The 11,428-nt window shown below is 40.6% G+C and overlaps 1 long non-coding RNA gene across 1 annotated transcript in view; it reads left to right on the top strand.

The window, feature by feature from the left end:
- Positions 1 to 954: 954 nt before the first annotated feature.
- Positions 955 to 11,428, top strand: part of LOC147915958 (uncharacterized) — an 83,324-nt gene continuing 72,850 nt past the window's right edge. The window contains exon 1 of the long non-coding RNA XR_015553566.1: positions 955 to 1,105. This is a non-coding gene — a long non-coding RNA (uncharacterized LOC147915958). The remainder of the gene's footprint in view (positions 1,106 to 11,428) is intronic.

Below are 11,428 nucleotides of genomic sequence, written 5' to 3'. Positions count from 1 at the left end.
TGTTTCACTAAGTTCCTTTTCTGGGGTTTTGTCCTGTTCCCTTACTTGGAATGTATTCTTTTGCCTCTTCATTTTGCCTCTTTCCCTGTGCTTGTGTCTACTTATTAGGTAGGTCAGCTACGTCTCCTGCTCTTGGATAGGTGACCTTATGTAAGTGATGGCTTAGGAGGCTTCCAGTGTGCTTCCCTCAGTTCTCAATGTTCCAGGGGTGACCCCTATGTGGGCTACGTGTATCCTTCTGCTGTGGCCTGTTTGCTCTCCCTGTAGGCACCCAGGGAGGCTGAGTTATGCTCCTGGCCAGCTGTTGTAATGCTCAGCTGCTTGTAGTTGTTGTGGGCCCTTCAGTCTCTTTATCAGCTGTGGGGAGCCCCAGCACAGTTGGCTGCAAGTTCTAATACCACATTTGTGTTGCAGTATTTCTTTTAAGTGAGTAGGCCCCCCCCCCCATGGCAGGTTGTTAGGCTCAGGGCCTTACAATTGCTGTAAGCCTCTAGCCTATTAGGTCTCTTGTCAGCTCTCTGAGGATTGCAGCTGGGTGGGGCTGGCCTCAGGCACAGGAGCACCCAATTGTTTCAGGTTGTGGAAGGTGGAGCAAACCTCCTATGTGGGTCTTTGAGAAGTACAAGTCTTCTGTGGCTGAGAAGCCCTGCCGCCCACAGGTCCACACACACAGTCAACACAGTCCTGCCCCGTGTGAGTGCCCGACCTCCCCAAGTGGACCCAGTCTCTCCACGGCGGGAGCCCCACACACTCTGCCACCGCCCCACACTCTCCACCCGCTCCTTGTGCACACCCTGCCCTGCTCAAGTCAGCTCAGTTGCCAGGCTGCAGAGAATCCAGTCACCAATCTATGCAGGCCCACACGTTGCCTGAGGGCTTGTTGTTGGGTGGGGCTAGTCTCTAGGGTGGGCTGCCTGCCCTGGCTGAGCTGGATTAAATCGGTGCTCTAGCGGGTGGGGCAGACCCTGGGCTAGCAGGTCTCAGGGAGAACTCCAATGGCGTCTGTGTCAGCATGCTCACACCAGGCCACAACAATGGCCGCCGCCAATGTCCCAGTCCCTGGAGAGGTCTCACCCCTCACCGAGATGCACTCAGGGCCTATTAGGTGAGTCTCTTGTCACCGAAGCACTGTGCACCTTTCTTTCTGGTGATTTTAGGATGCTTTCTGGAGCAGGTGAGTTTGTGCGGGCCCTTTAAGAGCCAGTTTTAGTTTCTTTGTGAACCGGGTTTTCTGGGGGTACTCCCCAATGCTTTAGTAGCAGGCAAAGTCAGATATTATGCTGCTGGTCTCAATTGTGCTGGGTCCACAAAATGCCCACAGCGGGGGCGCTCCCCGGCTCAGGGCCCCGCGCCTCCAGGGAGGCTGCGTACCTGTGAGCTGCTCCTGGCGGCCGTGAAGCTGGTGGCTTGTGAAGGCGGCGTTTTTCCTCTCCAGAAGGGAGTCTCTGCCTCTTCTACCCCAGTTAGGATTGTCCGTTGTTGCAGGAGTTCCTCTTATCCAGTTTTCAGTTCTGTCTCAGGGGTAATTTTTCCACGAGTAGTTGTAAATTGGCTGTGTCCACGGGAGGAGGTGAGTTCAGAGTCTGCCTACGCCGCCATCTTGACTCCGCCCTCCCAAACTTTGTTGCTTTAAACAGATTTGACTAGGCAAACTGTGAGGACACCTACAAAAAGAAGAAGAGCTGATGGTGATAATTTGTGCTTACTTTCTCCTGGATTTAACCTGGTTACTAACTGATTTGGTTGTATTATGAGACAATGAACTTATATAATCCATTTCTCCTTAAGGACTTTTCATTTAGCATATGAAGAAAGAAGAGCCACTTGAGATTAGGTCAACAAACACATAGAGACAGAGATTGGATTGGGGAGGGAGGAGGGCAAAAGGGACAATTCGGCACATGTGTGTGGTGATGGGTTGTAATTAGTATTTGGGTGGGAAACATAATGTAATCTATGCAGAAATAGAAGTATAATGATGTACACCTGAAATTTATACAATGTTATAAACCAATGTTACTACAATAAACAAAAAATTAAAAAAAAAAAAAGAAATCACTTGCTAAGGTACGAAGAGAAGCCTGGATAAGGAGGACCAAGCTCAAATGAAGTAAAGAAAACAGACGTTTCTAAATCGTGTAATTATTAGTTAAAGAGTATTGTCTATTAAGATCCTACAGATGCATATTGCAATGTATACGGTTTCCCTTCTAGTATGAACGTGTCAGAGAGACAATCCCCCATCTCCCTTCCATCCCATCTGGAAATGAGGCCCATGTAGCAAGCAGAAAATGACACCTACCCAGCTGCCAGGACTATGCAATGAATGAAGCAGCCCCTCAAAAAATTCTGAATGGATTGCCAATTTTTATTATGTTTAAGGCAGGTAGTAATTTCAGTTTTCAATTCCACTAAGTAATAATAGTTATTAATTAGTAAATTAGGCCACTGGGTTCTAGAGGTGAGCTAACAGAATGATTAAGAAGGAGAGAGAGGAAATTCACAGATAATGCTCAGGTTTCATAGAAGCCTGCCACGATCGAGAGTTTATGTTTGTACATCTCTTCAGAATGGATTGCTACACTTAAGAGCAGCTTACATTGCCTGCAGTGCTGTCTGTTTAGTAATTGCAGCAAAGTGAGGTACTGTACCGTACATTGTCATAAAGATGTCAAGAAATGAAGGGAGATGTTCGAGGTCTCAGCTTCTAATACTTCCATTTTAAATCTGGGGGCATTAAATCCAGGGAGGAGAATTCCTGAGTCCCCCCCCCAACACACACACCAACAAAGGGCTGAGACATTTCTTGAGTAGAGACTCTGACATCAACCCTAGGGAGGATTTTGGACTCCAGGTAGGTCTAATTGATTTTAGAAGCTAATTTTTGGAGCTTGATATTTCTAACATGATAGCTTCATGGAGGCTTGTGGACCGCGTTTGAATGTACTTTTCATGGCTGTACCTGGATAACGACAAAATCCTGAAACATCACTTGAAACTCCTTAAGGACATGAAAGGCTAAAACTGAAGTTTATCTTGCAGGGTTCTAGATGGGCAAAAATGCAGGTAACATATCTTAAGGCTGTTGGAGTATATTTCTGATACTAAAAGAAATAATCGAGAAGTGGAAAAATCAGTCAAACTCATGCTGAAGATACAAAAATGTAGCAATTTGCTGGTGTTTAATGTGATTTTTAAAAAAAAATGTACGAAGGCAAACAGATCTATGCATAATACACACTATGCCTATAATGGCAAAGTGAATTAAATCATTAAGACAGATCCAGACTACTCTTTTTAAGGAAAATAGCATATCCTTATTCTTCTATTAAAATTAGATATTGAATGAATTTTGTTTAAATGAAAAATTGATCTATTTTACTTTGCTTATATAGAAATAAGAAATCAGCATTACTTGAGACTTTAAGACAAACGTCCCTATCCATTTGTTCTCTCCATCTGAACACTCTCTCCTTGCCATGTCATTATTTTTGCTCCATAGAGATTCATGTTTGAGGGTTTTTTCCCTCCATTTTTTCTTTTCTTTCTACTTTTCTTTTTGTCTTTTCTGAATATTTGCCTTTAAAATCATCATGATGTACTAGAAAGAGTGGTTTTTAGTCTGACAGAAACTAGGTTAAACCCTTGACTCCACTACTCACTAGTTGTTTTTTTTTTGTTTGTTTTGCTTTTTGCAGGGAAAGATTCCCCCTGAGCTAACGTCTGTTGTCAATCTTCCTCTTTTTTTTTTCTCCCCAAAACCCCAGTGCATGGTGGTATATCCTAGCTGTAAGTCCTTCTAGTTCTTCTACATGAGCTGCCGAGACAGAATGGCAACTGACAGACAGGTGGTGTGCTTCCGTGATCAGGAAATGAACCTGGGATGCCGAAGCAGAGAAAGCCCTGAACTTTAGCCAGTAGGCTATCAGGGCTGACTCCTCACTGGTTATTTTGACTTTGGGAAAATTGATCAACCTCTCTAAGCTTTTATTTCCTCACCTGTAAAGTGGAGAATATGGAATATGTACCTCACACAGTGGTTGTGAGTTTGCTATGATGCAAAAATACTTATTTTGGGAGTAAAGAAAGGAAAAAGCTTGTAACTGGTTAGTTGGCATATAGACAAAACCTTTTACACCAGTATTAGTATTTGACTGGATTAACTAAAACATAATCATTTGAGAGGTAAATAGACTCAGTGTCTATGAGCACCGTGATTGAGTATTTGACTATGACAAGTGGCACTTAGTACAAATTCGTTCCTTTCTCACTTTCCTAACCCTATTCTCATCTCAGAACACACCCACATACACACACACACATGCACACACACTCATTCACTCACAGGCTTACCCGTCTATCCCTGCCTTAAGTCTAATCTATGTCTTTAGGTGTGAGTGGTTTTAGTGACCTCCTGCCTTCATTCATCTATCTCTAGTTTCCACACACGAGTGTACATTTCCATATTATACCATCTGGCTCTGTTCCATTGTTTTCTTTGTCGTGTTATTGCATTAGGAAATCTCATTTGTCATGAGAATGAATGTTAGGTCTATCCACTGTGTTTTGTTATTTGGAGCCCTCAACTGATTTTGAGACTACAATGTAAAGAATATAACCGTTACTTTCCATTGGTGGAAGATTAAACACATTGTTAGAGAAAATATTATAAAACACACTAGAAAGAGGGGACGAAAGCATGGATAGTATTACAATCGAACAAGATTTTCAAATAAGATTTGAAATAACGTCAAGCTCATTAATGTTTATCATAAAAAGTCAACCTATTCTTGTCCTCGAATAACCAACCAACCAGTCAAACAAACGGACAAACAAACAAAAACCAGAACGATTTGTGAGGGAGACCCAGAGTTTAGATCTAACATTTAAACATGAATTCACTGTTCATCAGTTGACTAGGAAAAACAAATGTCTCCGTTTGTATGCAAAGATGTGGCGTGTAAGTTCCTAGGGATCTCACTCAAGGCTGCAAGACGAGTTCAGCAAAGAAGCTAACTAGGTTGGAAAAGCATTTGAAGGTTAAGGTGCTCTCCAGGAGTTTCTGCTTCAGTCATCGCTATCACTGAACTTGTCTGCCTTTAAGGGTTTGTAATATCTAAATTCAAATTATTCCATCTCTAAAGCTACTCAGTGATTTTTTTCAACCACCAGCACAATGCAGTTTTCTTTTGCCTGTCACCTCGTATCATCACCTATGACACAGCATTGTGCAGGGAGCACAAGCCTGGAGCTTTCGTTCAAGGTTACCTCAAGCCCTCCATGGTGAGACATTTTGAATAACTTGGAATTATTTTAACTAGATGTGTTTGTAGCTGTCAGACTCCAATCTACACAGTTCATAGAGGCTCAATTTCTTTTCTATATTAATAGCTCATTGAGCAAACATACTATGCCATACTACATATATATATGTAGTTGTTTTTTTTTTTCCAATGAACTCAGTGGTCTTGAATACCAAGTGAAAAATGTTTCTATTATCTTTGCCTGTTTGCATTTCAAAAACTATAACAATGCATTGATTTTTGAGACAATTATCGGGGCTTATAGAAGTTATCCTCCTGCTTGGATATGACTTTTACAATTAAAGTTTCATTAGATGTCCCAAGGGGAGTTTTCATATTCCAGGACAGAAAAGAGATACCTTGGGTTATGGAAATGGCTATATCAAATGTGATATAAAATACTGGGTGAAAATTGACAATTGCAGTCAAATATTAGAAGGTGTGATCTACATATGGTTATCTATAAAATTTTCAGGAATCCTGATAAGCCGCTTTTTTCAAATTTTCTTTGTATTTCATGACTTACATTTTGTACTTGATTGCACATCAGTTTAGCTCTTGTACCAAATAGAACATGTACTCAACCCCTCCCAAGTATGGGGAGCAAAACAAAGACATTTTGAGGCATTTACCATGTAACTGAGAAAACAAGCCATACATAGACGAAACAATTAGAAAAGTTGTTGAACCACACAGTGAGTGACTAATTGGCATTGGACGGGATAGATCAGTGTGGCATGTTAATAGCAGGTGACGACTTCATGAAGGAGAAAAATTTTAAAGGGTTGGTATTTAAATAGAGAGAAAAATGAGTTTGGGTACATTTCAGTGTGGGAAAATAGCATAAGAAGAGGCATAGAAATAAAAACAGACAGTGTGTGCCATCTTAAACTAAGTGGGAAATGAGGATTGAGAAATAGCAGGGATAATTTGGACAGGTAAGAAGAAACGAATTTCTGGAAGGTCTTGTAAGTCAGCCAACAAAATTTGAGATTGATACAGTGGGTATTAGGAAGTCTATGCCACAAATTTTTAGGAGTGCTGCAGCATTGATAAAAGTGGTGCATCTGTAGTATTACTATGCTAGCACACGCCAAAGCATCAAGGTTCGTAGGTCTCTGGTTTTGAGTGAACTATATGGCAACATACAGAGAAAATGCATAAAATGATTGTGGAAGTCTCAGTATTCTTTGGAGAATTTTATGAAAAGTGGAAATAGTACAAGGAAATAGGAAACAGGCAAATGTTCTGAGAACCAAAAAATAGCAAAAGTGCATTCTGAAAACTATGTGTTAGTATCGTTTATATCCATTTCTTAGAAATTTCAGAATTAACTTTTAAGTTTCCATCTTGTGAAACATAAAAACACGCTATGAGCATTGAAACCTTTGCAGGTTCACTAAAAACAAGTGATGACAGATAAGATATATTTTAATTTTTGATAGCATTACTAAGCCACTAGGTCTTATTCCTTTTGTTAATCTTGTGTTGTAGGAGACAGTCTGATACCTGGTAGGTGCTTAATAAACAAATGTTGCATATGGCTGCTTTAATACATAAAGCAGAGGAACAGATTTCTCTAAATCTATATTTGTCAAAATCTCTGGCAATATTATATGGGGAAAAGACAAAAAGTGTGTAAAAATGGTTTTATAGTTAGGTCGGCTCATTCTTGTTGACTAACCGTAGTGTTTTGCTAAATACATCGATACTAATTGGCAATGTCATATTCAGTGCCAATACACTGTGTTCTTGGTCCTGTCTCCCCAACATTTCTATTAAAAGTTTCTGTGTTGCTAAAAAACGGAATGCATATTACATTCGTGTGTGTGACACCAAGTTGCAAGGTTAGGTTATACATTTGTCAATGGATTCAGGGTAAAAAAATCTAAACAGGCTAGATCAATGGCCTCAAAAATAATTAAATACATAACCTGAATCAAGGAGTGTTATTCGGCTGCAAGAACAAAGAGGGCAGAGAGACAGCTTTAGTGTAAGAAAAAGAAACAGCCCAGGAAATTTGTTGCCCAAGTCAAGGACTAGACCAGGAGACATGTATGGGCTCACACAGAAAGGAGGTAGGCCTCAAAGGAAAAGAGGCCCCAATTAGTTACAGTATGTAGCAACTTTTCTCTTCCTGGAGGTGGAGGTGGAGGTGGAAAACCTAAAGTTGGCCTCTATTAAATTGGGACTATGACTTGTTGCCGTAGGCCCATTTTAGTCCCTCTTCATTTATTAAGTGGAGTTGCTCTCCGTTCAGGGTTGATTACTACATAAATAATTGAAGGTCCCCCAATGTGAAGATTAAGAGAAGGAAGCTCTAACAGTGCCCCATCCCATTAGCCACAGGAAGGCAGAAGACATGAGTTGATTGAACACAAATGAGAACAATTTGCATTGGCTCCAGCCACTCTTTTTATATCCCTCTGTGGACAAGGGTTGGTTCCAGGCTACCCTTCAGCAAGAGAATGTCTTGCTATGGTGGTCCAAGGAAATTTGTCTTCTTGATGGGATAGCATTTCACTCTCCAGATTGATAGCCCATAGTTAAATTATGAGGCAGGTAGTTTATTCAAATGCTCTTGATGTCCTTTTAGTAGCTGTCCTTGTCATCCTTGGGATCTTTCCTCAGAACATACTCTCTTTCTGATTCCCTATAGATGTTCTGTGTCACCTAATATTATGACCCAACTCTATCTGTCCTTGAGAAACACCTCAGGCCTCTGCTCAGAAACTCATTCCTTTATTCTAAGTCCATTCATCTTGTCTCTCTCTCTCAGGGTTTTATGGGATGAATAGTTATCTCATCTAAAGAAGTAAGTTAATGAAATCTACCACTCCCCTATACACCCACACCCACACACACACACCCCTACTCCAGCATTCTCTGCTTTAGAAGAAGAATGATGCACCTCTGTGTGGCAGGACTCTATATGGTCTTAATAGGCGCACCTTGATAAACTAGTACCTTAATAAACTATGTGGTGGGAGTGAGGGCTGGGGATGGCAGCATCTAGAACAAATGTGGCACGTGGTGTTTACTCAGTAAAATTTGTCAAATGAAGGAATTATGACTCCCATTCTCTTCAGTCCCTCTACCTTGTACGAGCTGTAACTAATTTCCTCACTAGTTTTCCTAACAATCACTTACACCAAGATAAGTATTAGTTTTTTTCAAAAAAAGTTGTCTTATAAAAGAGTTAGCAGTACTTTTATGTTGCCCATTTTGAAACAATAACCTGGAATAATTTTTCTGAAAACATTTGACTATTTCCGGGGCCAAACTTAAATTTCAAGATCTACAACTCATTCAGGAGGGATGGCCTCCCCTCCTTGCCTCTAATGGAAAGGGTGCTGAGGCTTCCGGTCCATCCTGCCAATAGGAACCATTTACAATGCTCTGTTATGTGCCAGTGACTTCACAAGGTGCCTCACATACATTATTGATTTAATCTTTAAAACAACCCAATTAGGTAGCTATTATCTTCATTTTAAAGATGAGGAAACAGGTTTATAAATGCTATGCCCAAGGTCACAAAACTAGGTAAGCAACGGAGCAGGGATTACAAACAAGTAATCTGACATTGTGATCTTTCCAGGAGAGCAGTGGATCTAAGCCAGGGTGCTGGATTCAATCCAGGCTCTGCCACTCGCCATCTGTGCATTTGTTCAACACGTGTAACCCCATCGCACCTCAATTTTACCAGGAGTTAAATGTGGACGGTTATAGATAATTCACAGAGTCACCCTAGGATTCAATTATTTAGTTCATGTAAAATATTTAGAATAATGCTTGGAACATAGTAAGCACTTAAAAATTGTTATTCAAATTTGTGTAGAACTAGTGCTCAGTATCTTGTAATTTAGCAATTAATAGTTTAATAATTCTTTGTTTTATTCTCTGTGGTGTTATATCAGGAATTAGATGATTTCATGAAGGAATCGCTTAATAAACTGTAAACTCCTTAAGGACTGGGTCTTTTGTGCACTTTCAAAAACTGGAGGATTACTCAGTGAATATTAGACACACGATTACAACTTATGAATAGGGATAAAAAAATATGAATGATCCAATATAGTACCCTCTCCCAAACAATGCCTTCCTTACATTTGCGTAGAATTTTATAGTTTATGATGTGATGCACAGACTTCAAAAGAAAAATCTCCACAGTAACCTCTGCAAAGTATGTACCTTTATTCCCCATATCACAGATAAAGCTAAGCTTCAGGAGGGCTTCAGATGAAACAAATTGAGGTTTACTCTTCTCACACAACAAGGAATGCAGAGCTGTGTGGCAACTGGCATTGTTTTTCTGGCTTGACAAGGTTAGGTGTGTCTCTGCTGCCATTTTCTTGACTTTTCCTTCATGGTCAAAATATAGCCACTTCATTCCTGGTGAGGATGTTAGCATTTAAGGCAGTGAGAAGGAGAAAGTTTTGCATAGGCCTCATTGTTTTGTTTTGTTTTTCTTTATTATTATTATTATTATTATTTTTGCTGAGTAAGATTTGCCCTGAGCTAACATCTGTGCCCATCTTCTTCTAGTTAGTATGTGAGCTGCCGCCACAGCATGGCCACTGACGAGTGGTGTAGGTCAGCGCCCAGGAACTGAACCCAGGCTGCCGAAGTGGAGCGTGCCAAACTCAACCACTTGGCCACCAGAGCTGGCTCTTTTTATCACTTTATTGAGGTCACACTGGTTTATAACATTGTATAAATTTCAGGTGTATATCATTATATTTCAGCTTCTGTATAGACTGCATCGTGTTCACCACCAAAAGTCTGGTTTCCATCTGTCACCATACATATGTTCACATGGACCTCATTGTTCATTGTCCTTTTATGTGAAGGAAGAAGAGCTTCTCTAGGAGATTTCTAACTCCCCAGAAAGCTTTCTTCACAAGTCATGGGCCAAAAGAATGTTATATGGCAGCCCTTCATTTCAGGGAAGCCTGGGAAAGGGAAAAGCTTGGCTCTCTCACCTTTAGAATAGGCAGTAGCTAGGGGAGAGGAGTTGGTAATAGCTTTTGGTAGTTTCTCGATAGCGTCTGCCAATAATCAATGTTAATGCTATTGTTACTACTCCTACTATTCTATTTCTACTGCTACTACTAAATATTTTACCCTAATAAATGTAGTATACTCATTTGCTATACCTCTAGTTCATCAAGAAATGAGAAACGAGAAGACTTTCTAGTGTTGATAGAGATAAGTTGGTATTTGAAGGTAAAAATAAGATCCTTATCCCACTGCTGCCCTTTAACAGAAGACATTGATAACTGATATATAGGGCCTTTAAAAATATTCAACTCCTAAATTTGTATTCAGCATGAGCCCAGAATCATTGCCCGTATGTTTATGAGCTGCTGGTCATGTGATAACTGAAATTACCCAACACTTTGAAATGTCCAGCTCAGGTAAAGCTTGTAAGGATTTCTAAAATATTTGGTTTGGCTTAGATGGGGCTTGAACAATGCCTAAGCAAGAGAAGGATGGAATAAATATGAACCAAGTTGGGTCATTACCAGTCACACATCTTTCACTCTCAAGTTAGCAAGAAGTTAACTTCCTGTGAAGTTAGCAGAGCCTCTGGGTCCATTTTCACCCAATATAAACACCTTTCCAACTTCAACGTTGGAGGCAGGGCCCTAAAAGTACTGCAGAGGGAAACTAATGTAAATCTTTCTGTGTTTCACAAATATAACAAACTTACAATAGATGAATTGGGTGAAAATACACTGCATTTGTTCACAGGATGGACTTTAGGTCACTTTTGTCTGATCCATCAGCCATTTCCCCTCACAAACCCTTCTTGCCCCTCTCCATATTTCCAGGAAAATGATTATATGCATGTGTTTTTTTTGGGAAGTAAAGACAGTCCAGGACACAAGAAAAGTCTGGAGGTTGGGGAGGAGGGGTGGCGAGATGGAACTGAATCAACTCTGGCTTCATGTCCAAGCTGGTATGAGCTGGTAGGTCATGTCATTTTGAAGACAGTGCCTCCTAGGAATTCTGTAGCCACTCTGCTGTTTGTGCCCCAGCTCATTAGCAATCTCGGAAGCCAAGGCTGGGTATTGGAAATGGGCAAGTAAAGAGAACTGTTCTATTTATTGAATGTTGGGGAA

This window comes from Ceratotherium simum, chromosome 11, assembly GCF_057802395.1.
Source record: "Ceratotherium simum simum isolate JZ-2026a chromosome 11, ASM5780239v1, whole genome shotgun sequence".
NCBI lineage: Eukaryota > Metazoa > Chordata > Mammalia > Perissodactyla > Rhinocerotidae > Ceratotherium > Ceratotherium simum.
Note: the sequence above shows the minus strand (reverse complement) of the source record. Positions and strands in the feature narration are given on the sequence as shown.